At 39.0% G+C, this 14,418-nt stretch overlaps 1 protein-coding gene across 6 annotated transcripts in view; it reads right to left on the bottom strand.

Moving 5' to 3' along the window:
* Positions 1–14,418, bottom strand: part of rbfox1 (RNA binding fox-1 homolog 1) — a 257,241-nt gene that overhangs the window by 71,570 nt on the left and 171,253 nt on the right. Inside the window, exon 1 of one of the 6 annotated variants that reach the window (XM_052552768.1) lies at positions 2,666–2,967. The exons of the other annotated variants lie outside the window; for them this stretch is intronic. The gene's annotated coding sequence lies outside the window, so the exon portion shown is untranslated. Of the gene's footprint in view, positions 1–2,665; positions 2,968–14,418 lie in introns of those variants that run through there. 6 annotated transcript variants of the gene reach the window in all.

The following is a 14,418-nucleotide window of genomic DNA, read 5'->3' as shown; positions in this document are numbered from 1 at the left end:
GCTCAACACACAGCACTTAACTCCTACTGACGATAACAGAGTACACAGCAACCCTTCGCCAGCTTCCAAGGGAAATAAAAGGGGGAGAGATCTAACTCTATACTTCATTCTCACACTTAAAGGCCATGCATTATCTAAATGATGAAACATATAATCATTGCGACCCCGGGATATTTTACAACCAACGCACATGGTGTTTGAAGAGTCTGGATCTTTGTTAAGTCAAGGGGAATAATCCGTTTTATGTTTTATTTTCAGCATCAGCTTTTTTATTTGTTGACATATTCAATTTATTTAATTAATACTGAGATTAACTTTTAATGTGAATCAATTTAAAAATAAATAAAAAAACATGAAAAAATGGCACACGCGCATGCACAACAGCATCACTTTGATTATATATTCTCTTTTCTAATTTCTGTCAAGAGGAGCTGCATTTGAAATGAGAGGACTGGCAGAAATCTGCATGATGTATTCAGCAGCTAATGAGCAGCGGGGTGAATTGTAGGCACAGGGCATACGCAGTGCCCTACGAAATCCCCTCTCCTGCACACTGTGATTATTCACCCTCGTGTAGCTCTGCACTTCCTCTATTCGGTCAAGCCCACAGGATTTACCAATCCAAAGCTCTGACGGCTTGAGAAAAAGAGGCCTGTCCTCCTCCAGAAGGGCTCCCCGCACTGCCAGGGCTCAGGCCAACCACAATTGAGGCGCATCCATCTGTGTGCCTCGTAGGTGCTGTGGAGATAACCAATTTTTCAAAGCACAACCAGAACTTGCATAATGCCTCATGCACCCACGTTATGACTCACTAAATTACATAAACAGAATGTGGGGTATTCTCTCTCTCTCTCTCCTTCTTCCTCGCTCACTCGCTCTTTTTGCTTTTTTCTTGCCATTGTTATTTCTTCCAAAATCATTTTCGACTGAACAAAGCTACTGAAAACAATGTAATGAGGGTATAAAAAAAGATATGTCAGCTTATGGAGAGGATCATGTTTTCTCTAGGACGATGAGGGGGAGACGATGTGCACTACAGTGTGGGAGACTGAACCACACACAAAAAGTCAGGGGGAAATTGTTCGTTTTAATCTGAAAATTAGATTTAGTAAAAAAAGAAGATAAATATAGTCCAATTGTCCAATCAAAACACAGCTCTTAAAACTGAATAATGTTACTTTTAATCAAATACAACAACAACAACAACAAAAAAAACTTTGCCAAAATATAAAACTAATATAAAACAACTGTAAATGTTTAACAAGTGACATGTCAGTAAATGCCTCATACAAATAACATTTCACGTGAACAGCAAATTAAAACAGTTATTTAATGATAAATGGAAGCAAAACATTTTAACTGTACTGTACAAATATGTGATTCCTCGCACTGAATAAATATGAATTTCGATAAATATGTGGAAAGTATTTGTACAGGATAAGTTTGCAAAGGTTAGTGTACAAATTTTTATTTTAATTTTTGGGATGTGTGTTTGCTCATTACAATGCATATATTTACAATCATTTTTATTTCATTAAAAACAAGCAAATTCACTCCAGACCTCTTGCACAACTGATATTACACACAGACGGCCAATGAAATATATCCATTTCAATTTACATGTAAAAAAACAAAAAAAAAAACTATATAATAATATAAAAACAACAATACAACAGCAAATACACTCCAAGTCCCTCCAAATAGCCAATCTAAACAGCCATGTTGTCATTGCTGAATATTTTTGAATACTTTTAACTGTTAATACTGCACAACTATGCGATTTCACACAATTAATCAAATTCAGTTAAAAGGTCTTTGTAAAAGGTAATAAGAACAATTGCAGTCCAAAAATTTTAATAAAAAACTCCTCCCACAAATAATGTTCCGGACTTACAACCAATCAAAACACAGCCATGTGGTAGACATCGAATGCTGCGTCAAAAGTTACATTTTTACCTTCTTCTGCAGTAAATCTACACACTTGATCAAACACATCCATACCAAACATCAATTCACAAGCGACTCTTCATGTGCGAGTCAAGTAATGACCCGAGTGTGTCACATAAAGTGCGTTAAGTTCAATTGTTGGTTGCTATTGCTTTTGTAAGTACTTTCCGATGCAGATGTCATTATAATCATTATCATTTTTGCAGCCTGAGAGAGTCATCAATATTTCAGCAAAGGTTCCGAGAGGGAGAGCGAATACTTGCGAGGGAGAGAATATCAACAAAACAAACTATAATTCCCCCCTATTTCAATTACCCATCATTAGCTTGCATTTCCATCCCACTGCCATTCCCCCAGCAAAATCAAGGTCTCTCACACACATCCCCATTAGCTCTGATAAAAGCATGCCTGGTGTTTAGCAACAAAAGCAACTCGCTGCTCTGTTAGCTGACTGATCACACTATGAGACCCAGGCGTCCTCTGACATTAACACACACACACACACTCACACACACAGATACGAGCGTCCGATCGCGCACCGGCACTCAACTGGAGTCCTCAGCTAGAAATTCCCTTTCCTTTGTAGGTCAGGCTTAGATGCAGGCATACACAGATTGAAAATTTCATTAGAAAACCTAACACCCCCCCACCACCTCCACCGACTGCCTTAGCCCCGGGTCTCACGACACTATATTGATTTTAATAGATACCAACTCACCCCCTCGTGACGCGAGAGCTCTTGTGTGGAAGAATAGCTACCAGGCAGTGTTAACAGTGGCCGCACAGCTCCATGAAGCAACACTCATGCACTCTCACACTGAATGGAAAAGGATCATTTCAAACAGCAAGGCAAGAAACAAACAAAAAAAGAGCCACACGCAAGGGGTAAGCACACAGAGAAAGAACGAGGGAAGGGAGGGGAGAGAGAGACAGGGAGGGGAGACAGAGAGAGAGAGAGAGAGAGAGAGAGATGGGAAATTAATAATCTCAGAGACAAGTCCCCTCTGTGTTATTCATCAGGCTGCTTTCTCGCAAGCTGCAGAGGAGCGGAGATATGCAGATGGGAGGGGCCAACGGCACACTCCATTGGTTCGCGTGCCTCATTCCTATGCATTGCAGCCAATCCACTTTTTTTTTACCGTGCCGCCTTGGAGGTACAAATATACAGTAGCTGCCTTGCGGTTTCACGGAGGGAAAAGAGGAGAGGATAAAAGACAAATGAGGAGCTAAAAAGTGGGGGCAGAAGGAAGAGGAGGAGGAAGGAGAGGGGCAGGTGCTGGATGAGGAACACTGCTTAGGGGCTCAGCAATGCTGCCTTTAGTTAATGCACTATTAACTTTATTTGAGCTGTCTTCCCATTTGATCCTCTGCGGTGGGGTCACTCAATGGTGGGCAATTTCTTCCCAAATCACATCATAATGAAATTGCTGCCTATTTCCCAAACCTATAATAATATATAAAAAAGAGAGAGTAAAATCACGCACTCACACACACAAACACACACACACAAGTGAAATAATGCAGGTGATGTTGGCTGGGTGCCCTCGCTGTCAGACATTACAGGCAATTCCTTGCATCCATTTTCCATGTTACAATGAATACATTTCACAGCTCACTTGTTCTAAAGTGTGGGTGGTACAGCATAACAACCTACATCATGTGAGAGAATATCTAACACTTTCACCTCTCTCTTTTTCTCTGGTGCTGCAGTAAAGCGAAGCGAGTCTCCAAACCTCCACACTCAGCCAAGCTCATCAATTATTGAGGCTGCACATCGGCCCCACAAAATCTGATGCTCTAAATGTGGTTTTGTGTTACAGTCTGCGAGAGCGAAAAAGCTGATGCAGAGGAAAGGCTTATTTCGCTCCCGCACGCAACCGTGCTGTGTCCGCCAGCGCGATGGCCGTTGAGACAGTGGCTTCGCAAATGTTACTCTTATGATCACTTTATTTTACAGGTGTGAAAAACTACTTTTAAAATATAAAGATATTTTGAAGAATGTTGGGGTACAAACAAAACACCTTTAACTCTCATTCATATGGGAAAAAAAAGAAAGAAATTGAAACATATTTCAAAATAAAGTTAAAAATGTGCTCTACAGAAGAAAGTCATAAAAGATAGGAACACTATGAGGGTTTTTTAAAAGTTACTTAAAACAATATCGTAAAAATACAAAACTTGTGATGCAAAACCCATACACACACTAAATAAATAAATAATTAAATAAATATTTTAAAAAACAGTTAAGCACAATAACCAATTTCAATTTACATGTGAACTGCTGTAGTAGCAGTGTTGTAACTAGAGGCCGACCGATATATCGTTTTGCCAATATTATTAGCAGCGCACTCCATTGTTTGCTACTGGCAACCTGGATGAAACGCTTTTAAAGCTTAAGTCTATGGAAAACCATTGAAACTTTGAATGTCCATATCTCCGTAACGGTGCGGTGAATCCACACCAAATTAGAGCTTCTTGAGCTAAAGGGAACCCCTGAATTTGGTCTTTTTGACTTTCTCAGTTTGTGTAAATCCAAATGGGGTTCTGAATATTTTTTTATCCACAGTAATTTTACACTTGACTACTACAAATCAGTCGCTTTGTTTCATAATTAAAGTATATATGTTTTTGTTTTACCCTAAAAAAATGGAAGTTACATGTGACAACATGCCCTGTAGGTGGAGTACATTGTAACATCTGAGGGGAATGTTGAAACTTGACCATATGACATCTTAAAATATTATCTGATCAAATGAAAAACAAAACAAAAAAACAAAACAAGACAAACTAAAATATTTTGTTATAAATATAATCTATATATAGTACCAGTCAAATGTTTGGACACTCCCATTCGTCTGTCCAAACATTTGACTGGTACTATGTATAGAATACAGTATATACATAAACGAATATATATACATAAACACATTTTTTTGCAATAATCATTCAAATGTGGTGATCAAACACTTATAAATACTTAATATACATAAACAGAATGTACTGTACTATAAAATGCACAAAGAATATCGGCCGATGTATATATATATTTTTTACTCCCTAATATTTGTATAGGTACCGTCCCCAAAAAACTAGCTGGTCAACTAGCTGTCCAATTGGACCTATCCTTAGCGTATTCAAAGAGTCATTTCAAAGTGCACTAAGAGCTATCCCACCACACTCATAGAAGTGAAGGGTTTATTAGCTTGTGTGCAGATTGGTTTAATCCAGGTTGGGGCTGCTCATTTCAATGGCTGAATGTGCCACAGTAATTTCACATTTTGGCTCAGAAAGTGGCCACTGCAGGGGGGCTATGAACAGTCAGTTGGATGTGGCAAGGGGACCGTCATGTGAAATCGCAGACCGAATGTGAGCGGTGAGAGGCCAATCCTGGCTCGTTGTAATCAGCTAATTAAGCACTTCAGTCAGGGCGGCGAAAAGCTGCCACATTTCCCTTTGTTATAATATTCATTATTCGACGTTTGTGAAAAATAAAGAAGGCACCATGAACAAGATGGACTAGAAGCTAATGCAAAGTATGAAAGGGAGGTTGAGATGTGACATCTCTGTCTCTAGCTCCCTGTAACGTCTTGGGCCAGATCTGGAATCTGATACTCTCCGAACGCAAACACAAACTGCTTGGCTGATCTGCGGGATAATGGGAGTGTGGATGTGTATCAGTGGCATAACTGCGCCAGAGAAACAGACGGTAATTACCATTGCCCTCTCTCTCACACCTCCAGCGCGTACATACAGGAAATGGGAAATGGGCTCCGGCGAAAGCGAGCCACCTAGCCTTCTCACCTCATTCCCCACCAATTCAAACTAATCTACTTCTTGATTTCAGAGGGAAATCAACAAACATTCAATCCGTTGAATCCTCGCCGCTCAACGTGGGGAAGGAGGGGGCTTGGAGAGCAAAAGCGAGCAATGGGAGCCCATTGAAAAAGATTGTCTCATTCAGCCGCGGCGCATGCGAGGCCTTTATCCAAACCTGGCTTGAAGCTCATCCAGAACTTTCTATCATATTATAAATGCTCAGCACTTGAGTGCCTGAGATTAATCGCAGGTTAAATGCGCCTTTATGTACACTGCATAGCCTGATAAGAAACAAAGCCAGACGAGGCTTGGGAATTAGCTATATATATATATAAAAAAAAAAACAATGCTGGAAAACATGTCCAGATCCCATCAATATTCATGAAATATTTGTAGATTAAGCAGAGGGAAAAGATCATCCATAAGTGTTGTTTCACAAGGACAGCTCTGGGCGATGGCTGATGGTTCTCTTGTCCTCCCGTCTGCTCTTTTTCAGAGATCCCCTCGCTTTTATTTTCTGTCATTAAATTCTGTGATAGAATTAAGGATAAGAGCAGCTGGGTACTACATCAATAGAAAATCAATTATACTGTCAAAACTTAGATGTATGACCTGCAATTTTTTATCCGCGGTGAAAAATATCTGAAAATAAATAAAACAAAAAAATGGCTTATTTTTTGAAGTTTAATCACAATTTTCGATCTGATCCTGAAAAGCTGTTTATCCGCTTCCGTGACATTCATATTTGTGACAACCATATCAAGTAATTCAGTGACAAACAAAATAAACAATGGCCAGAGCTCGGCTCATACATTTTAAGCACTTTCCCTGAGGAAATCGACATCTAACATCCTTCTCGCTGAGGCAATATTCAACAGACCACTGGTCTGAACAGACTGTACCGACAAAATGGCAGACGCACACAAAGAGGATTTCCTCAGCATTATCTCATGCCAAAGTGTAGCCGTTTTAATTGCGCTGATTATACGAGCATATTGAGAATTCCCCGCTGCCTCGTTGAGTTCAGACTCGAGAGGGCCTCGGGAGCAGCGGCCACGGTGCTGAAGGGCTCCTCAAGTCCTGGTTGAAATAATTTGAGGGTGAAGTTGTGACCTTGAGCACCTGAAGTATCTATCAATCTATTGCGGTGAGCACTACACAAACATTACCAGGACTAATCTCAGCTCCCAATCACAAGGCTTTCCTGCACGGCTCTTTTCGACAGCCTTAGGTCACCATCAACCTGAAGACATCCAAATTGCTCCACGTCCACCTGCGTTGCTCCCAAAACCCCCTTCAATGTAGTTTATCATAAACGTGTCTGAAAACGCTCTCAAATGACAGCATTTGGGAGTGTTTTTCTTCTCTTCTATCTGTTCACTGTTGGAGCTGTAATTGACTTTATGCAACATTCCCGATATCTTTGACACAGCTGATGTGAGCTCTCAGTGGTGACTAGAGATATGTCATACAATCCAATCTCCTGCTCCACTCAGATCACATTCACCATTTAATTAAAGCCAGCAATGAACACTTTATTTAATGGCCTGGCCCCTCCCCCTCTTATTACGCCCACCCCTGGCTCCTCACACCTCACAGAGCATCACACAAGCTCCTTCATCTAGTCCTACCTCAGTACAACCCTCTAAAAACCACCCTTTTCTTATCTCCTTCACAATCATAACGCTAAATACATCCTTGTATGTACACACAAATAGTTATAGTATCAAGTTTTTTTTAAATATATAAATAATTACTTCATTAATTTAAAAAAGGATGCACTAAATGTATCAAACGAGATTTTTAATAAATGCTTTTGAACCCTCTATTCATGCAAGAATCCAAACAAATAAATAAATAAATGCATTATGGTTTCCACAAAAAATATTAAACACACAACTATTCAAATCAGCATATTAGAATGATTTCTGAAGGATCATATAACATTGAAAACTGGAGTAACTGGTGTTTAAAATGAAGCTTTCAGAACAAATGACTGCATACAAAATTACATAATCATTGTAAAATATATTTAAAGAGAAAAAAGTTATGTTAAATTGTGATAACATTTCACAATATTATTTTTTTGCTGAATTTTTATATGTAACCCTGGACCCAAAACTAATCATTTTCCATTGATGTATGGTTTGTTAGGAATGGACAATATTTGGTCGAGATACAACTATTTGAAAATCTGGAATATGAGGGTTCAAAAAAAACTCAAAATATTGAGAAAATCAACTTTAAAATTGTCCAAATTAAGTTCTTAGCAATGCATATTACTAATCAAAAATTAAGTTTTGATATATTTACAAAATATTTCCATGGAACATGATCTTTACTTAATATCCTAATGATTTTTGGCATAAAAGAAAAATCTGTAATTATGACCTACACCATGTATTTTTGGCTATTGGTACAAATTTACCCGTGCTCATTAAGACCATACATGCTCCAGGGTCACATATAATAAATGTTGCATTTTGCAGAATTTCAATTAAATGTAGCCTTGAGGAGCTAATGTACAGTCTATATTTATCTTTTGCGAGTTTGCGAGGTATTCCCTACAACATAATACTAGACAAAATGTGCAAATACTAAACTGACCTGCACCATTTAATAACACCGAAGCACATTTCGGTCAAATTATTTTGACAAAAATCAATAAAAACTGGTGTATTGTTACGGGTCTCGCGGTTCTACCTGCTGGGCCATACTATAATGTGCAAGCAAGGAGTAATATCTGTGTCTTTGGCAGGAAGATTATCCCTTAGTGAATCTGTCACTTCCCATTTCAGTTAACACACTGTTGAGTAGGGTTCATCACACACTGAAAAAAATAAAAGCCCAGCTGAATACAAAGCAAAAACGACGCTCCTCCAAGCCATACACTGGCCAAAAGAGCCGAAAGGTGAGCGACCCGATTCACTGCAATAAAAGACACGGGCTGTTTCGCCTGTGGACACGATCTGAGAATGTGGGCTAATGTTTTTTATAAACAAATGGCTTTTATATATTGGGAAGTGGACAAAAACACAATGGCATTCTAGGTCTCTTGCTTTTGTGTCAAAAAAGGCGATGGGGGTTAACGGGCTTTTGAGCAATGAGAGCACTTTGGTACATGTCATTTTGAAGGGGTTGCAGTTCACTCAAAATCTATCATCTGAGGCCGTTCTTTCTGAGGATGTGGATCAGCACACAGAAGATTTGATTTGACAGGGTCAGGAGGTTGTGCCTAGAGACATTAATAAACTCGCCAAGTCCCCGAGACTCCAGATTCACTTGACCCAACTGCTCCGCCACTGATCCCAACAAACCTAGCAACAAAATGAAAGTTCAACAAATATCCAGTATACAGAGTAACATTTTTGCCGATTGTGCCCTGTCCTCGAAATCTTTTCATGTTTTATCCTTGAATAATGTCAACACAGTCTTCTTTCATCTTTTCAAACTCTTTCACACAGATTTGATCAACATTTAACAATATAAAAAATGATTAACAAAATAAAATGTTAAAAAGTAGCTAAAAAGAAAAAGTGTGTGTGTGGTTGTGGTTTTTGAGGGGGTTTTGTTGTTGCAGTCATCACTATAATGACTTGCACCTGTATCATCCAGTAAATTATGCTAAGAACATGAATGAAGAAAGGTATGCTTTAATTTTACAAAGTAATCATAACATTTTTTGTATATACAGTATCTATCTATCTATCTATCTATCTATCTATCTATCTATCTATCTATCTATCTATCTATCTATCTATCTATCTATCTATCTATTTTGGCTTACTTTAATTTCAAATGTGCTTAAGGTTATGTCTGAAAAGCAGTTTGACCAATAGTGTGCTGACATTGTATAATCGACCAATCATGGCATGCGAGGAGGCGGGATCTACAGAGAACAGTCAGGGCAATACAACTACACATGAATATTGGACTGTAGACAGCAAGTCGGTAGGAAAACAAAGCCGAAACCTGGGCATTTAGGCAACTTTGAGATCCCGGCCAGAACATATCTTGGGAAAAGGAGGATGTATGGTCACCCTAAGCTTAGCAGTAGTACATTACTGGGAAATGACTGGCAAGATTCAAACCTTTGACTCCACAAGAGCAGTACAGTTCCTGTAGTATATTTGCTACAGCTGTAGTGCAGCTTTAACTGCAATATGTTTCAGATGTCCTATATTCCAGTAACTCTTTGTATGATATGCTCCAAAAAATGCTCCAGAATGCTTCATATAAATAAATTGAATCTTATCAATTTCACTGGAGTGATTGCTTGGCAAGTTCTGAGACTACAGCAGAATTACACACTCTGAATTCCAGTAAGACATGCCTGCTGGCCATTCACACATCTCCATAATAGGCCAGACCGTCTAACAGCCAAGATCAGTAGCACTCTTTTAAAAAGGAACCACAAAGAAACGAGATCTGTGCTGTGCAGAGGGACACTTATTACCAGCAAGTTGCTTATTCATGTATTTCTGTGATGCATTAATTAAGGAAAGGATGCAGGAGATATATGATTGAGCGGAGAGAGAGCGTGAGAGTCAGGGAAAAACAGATTATGTGAGGCACTCTGGGACTTTCTTCTTCCAAGCAACTGCAATATGACCGAAGGGATCACGTTAACCCACTTCTATCAGACGAGTGTGGAGTTGGGCTTTAAATGAAAGGAGTCGAGATTTGCCGCCGTAAGATGCTTCGTATGTGCCAGGAAACATGCAAATGCTTCTGCCGAATGTAGTAGCCTAGTGCTTAGTGTTGAACAGCACAGACATGACGCCTGCAATTAAGACGCTTCATTCAGAAGAATCAGAGAGACGGCCCTCAGGAGCGCTACATTAGGCCCGGGGCATCCAAAGTCCTTCTGTGCAGAATAATCGGGACATGTCATGGTTTGGTTTACAGTGAACACATAAACTCATTCAATTATACCTTGAATTCACCAGAACTAGCATTTCTATCTTCTTTATTCATTTTTTATATATGAATTGATTCAAAAATACATTCAAAAATGGCAGTTCATAACGTATATAAAATGACCTGAATGCATCTCTTCTATGCTTAACATGTTTTTTTCTTCATGAATTAAAATTAAGTAAAATATTTTGTTGGGTGGACATCAAGTAAAATTCTGTTATCACAAAGAAGAAAACATATTTAAAGAAAGAAATTCTTAAAAAGAAAGACATACATTTGATATAATAATTTATTATTATTTCTTTAAACAATATTGTAATAATAATAATAATAATATATTTTAATAATAACATTATAAATAGTAAACTAAGGTATATGATAGAGAAGACTCTAATTTGAGAGTGCATGGTTATACAACGATGTAAAACATTATATGCTCCCACAAAATGAAAGAAAACATCAGAAATTCTGGATTTTATGTAAAAATAGCTGATATTAGTAAAAAAAAACTGTCCATACTTCCATGTATTCAAGGTTCAAGAAAGTGATATTATTAAATAACATATTTTCTTTAAAATGTATAAAAGTTTTTGTTTTGTTTTTACTGTAAAGAACAAACATGAACTTAGATTTTTCCTTTTCTTTATCATGGACACTCGTATATGCCATTGACCTACCTACACTACCGTCTGATCTCAACATCTCAAATGAATAATTTCATTAGTTTGATCCTTTTAACTGCTGATAATTTAATCACAAGGATGAAAAACGAGTGCAGAACTCTGGCATATGCTCGACTCCCTGGCTCTACAAACAATGCACTTTGGCAGCATCTGCTGGGGCCCGAAAAAATTACACAGGTTTTGACGCATGGAACAGGACATAGACCTCCTCGCGTTCCAGCAGGATGTCCATCCGTCCACATATATACACACCCAAACATATCTATCTCATCTTCAGAGTGTGATAATTGAATAATAATCAAATTTGCATTTTCAGACAGCTCCGGCAACCGGCAAGGATTTGGACTTTAGAGATAATGACAATTATCTGGATTTCCTTTAATGTTTTAATTTCGAGCAGGCACTATTATGTGGGAACAGATAGGGTGAGCAATGATTAAAATAGCAACTTGTGTTGGTTTTGAAGCTTTGAAATGACTTGTCCTATCAGAGAGAATGCACATGGGAAGCGTCCCTCTCCATTGCTTTAATTCCCTGCTGTTTAGCATATTGTATGCCCATGGCTGGTAAATTAGTCACATCTGGAATAGCCTAATTAACAGATAGGAGCTTAACCTACTTATCAGAGCAAGCCACTTGGACTTTTTTCCCCCCTTTTTTTGGTTGGAGGGTGGGGGCACCAGGGGGTGGGCAGGGAGGATGGCTGGAGAGAGAAAAGAAAAGAACTTGCTTCCCAATTTGCTGATGATGGTCTTGTTTTTTTCTTTTTCTTTTTTTAAATGAACACCACCCACCTCCCTCCGTGCTTCACACTGACTCATTTCCCGGCTAAAAGCATGCAGATGATGTCAAGGTGTCAAGAAATGTGGCTGACAGCCCAACATTACCAAACAATTGGCCGGGGTCAACGTGAAAACAATTCTGCGCTCTCAGACCCTCCATTACAGAAATGGAAAAATTCTGTCAGCCCTGGATTTAATGTTATTTGCAAATGATACAGTACTAAACTGCCCTCTTATGCCATCTCTCCACCTCTTTCAGCCCCTCTGCTCATTTCTCTCCTTCCTCTCAAGCACAATTAAAGGTAAATAGGCAATAAAGGAATTAACGCAAGAGTTTCCCCATCTTTTACGGTTTAATGGTAAACATGGCTTTTGTACCACAGTTTCCACTAATGTAATCTAATAGCTGTTCTAGTAGACCCCGGCAGCACATTATTGATATCTGCAGGATGAAAGCAATTTTTCATTTAATGCGCGAGGGGAAGAAAAAAAAAAACACGGTTCCTGTGCTAGCTTGGCTGTATAATGGAAACGGAGGAAATAAAATCATTCATGCCTCTTATGACAGTGTTACGTTTTTAAAACCTTCAATAAAAGCGTGGCCTTTCCGATTCCCCCTAATTAATCATCGGCAACCCTTTAAGCGTCGTGGGGATGGGGCGGACGATCTCCGCCGTAAATTTGAGAAATACCGTCTTACATGATAAGACCGCTGCGCTGGTTTCAATCCCTTTTGTACGCATCCGCCCTTAAAAAACATTTCCACAGCTAACAGCTGAGCATATTAGAAAATAAAATACAATTCTTGCCACCTGACACTTCAATTTAGCCCGCTCCAACTGCTGAAGCCATCAGCCCGCTGGTCTGCCTGCCATGATGGAGAATCCCCCAAATATCACTTAACTGATCTGAGCCAGGCACGTAATGCACATGCACTCTCCCCCACTGCATTACCGACACACACTCTCTCTCTGCAGTGCGTTCCGCTCACACACACAATCTCATTTTAATTGACTGCATTGTCTGGGCCGAGGCTGCGGGGAGCGCCTCCACCCTCCTCTCTCCACCCTGCCGCTTTGAGGAGTATTTACAATCCGATAATCTTCAAGCTCCTCACCACATCTATTACACTGCAGAACAGACGTGGAGAAACCGGTGCCTTTAAAGGGATAGTTCACCCGAAAATGAAAATGCGCTTATCATTTACTCACCTTCATGTCATTTCAAAATTTTCTGTGGAGCACAAAAGGACTTTATTTTATAGAATGTGGTGGATACTTTTTTCCCATGCAATAAATATAATAAATGGGAACTGGAGCATTTGAGCTTCGAAATGAATTCAAGTGATCCATATGACTTAAAGATTACATGTAAGCCTTCTGTAGAATTGTTATTTTGTGTTTTTGTATGATGAACAGATTGAAATTTCGTTTTTGAAAAGCCAATATTCACTGAAAATCTTAGAAACCACTCCTACCTTTTACTGGCGTGTTCAAAAGATATCACATTTGTAAATGTTAAATCACCCTTTTGAGCCTGATATTTTCAATGAACCAGTTCATCCAAGTCACCAATGAATCACTTAACCTGACTCTGTTTCGATTCATTTGAATATGAGAACAGCTCTCTGGGGATTGTCAGTACATAACAACTTAAATTTCAATCTGTTACTCACCCAAAGCTATCATCCCAGGACTATAAAAGCGATACTTAAAAGGTACAGTTTTCATGAGGAAAAAAGGTCCTGTATACTTTTAGACCAAAAAAAAGGGCAAAACTGTACTCTTGTCACTGGTCTACCACCATTAATAGGACAATTTTGTAATGTATCTACCCCTAAAAGATGCGTATTAATACCTTAGAATAGTAATATGCACCCTTAAGGTACATCTATGAAGCCTTTAGGGGTAAATAGGTGAAAAAACATCCCTTTAATGGTGCAATGATTGGATTTGTATTTTTTTTTCTGAGTGTACATACTGTGAGAAAACATAAAAATAAGTAAATAAATACATAATTTAAACTTTTAGGTGAAATGGGTTTTAGCGTGGGCCTAAATCCCAGGCACCAACAGGAAGCCTTGTCTCGACTCCGCTCGTTCTCAGTGTCTCCCACCTTCTTACTGCTGAGGTATGGAGCCGGCATAGCAATCTCCCTGCATCGCCATCCTTCACCACATCAAATGATCATTTAGCATGGCCCCCTCTCCGTGATTGATTGACTCTGCACACGCCTAAATCACCCTCATAAAACTGGTATTGTGACAATGC

Source organism: Carassius gibelio, chromosome B3, assembly GCF_023724105.1.
Source record: "Carassius gibelio isolate Cgi1373 ecotype wild population from Czech Republic chromosome B3, carGib1.2-hapl.c, whole genome shotgun sequence".
Lineage (NCBI taxonomy): Eukaryota > Metazoa > Chordata > Actinopteri > Cypriniformes > Cyprinidae > Carassius > Carassius gibelio.
Note: the sequence above shows the minus strand (reverse complement) of the source record. Positions and strands in the feature narration are given on the sequence as shown.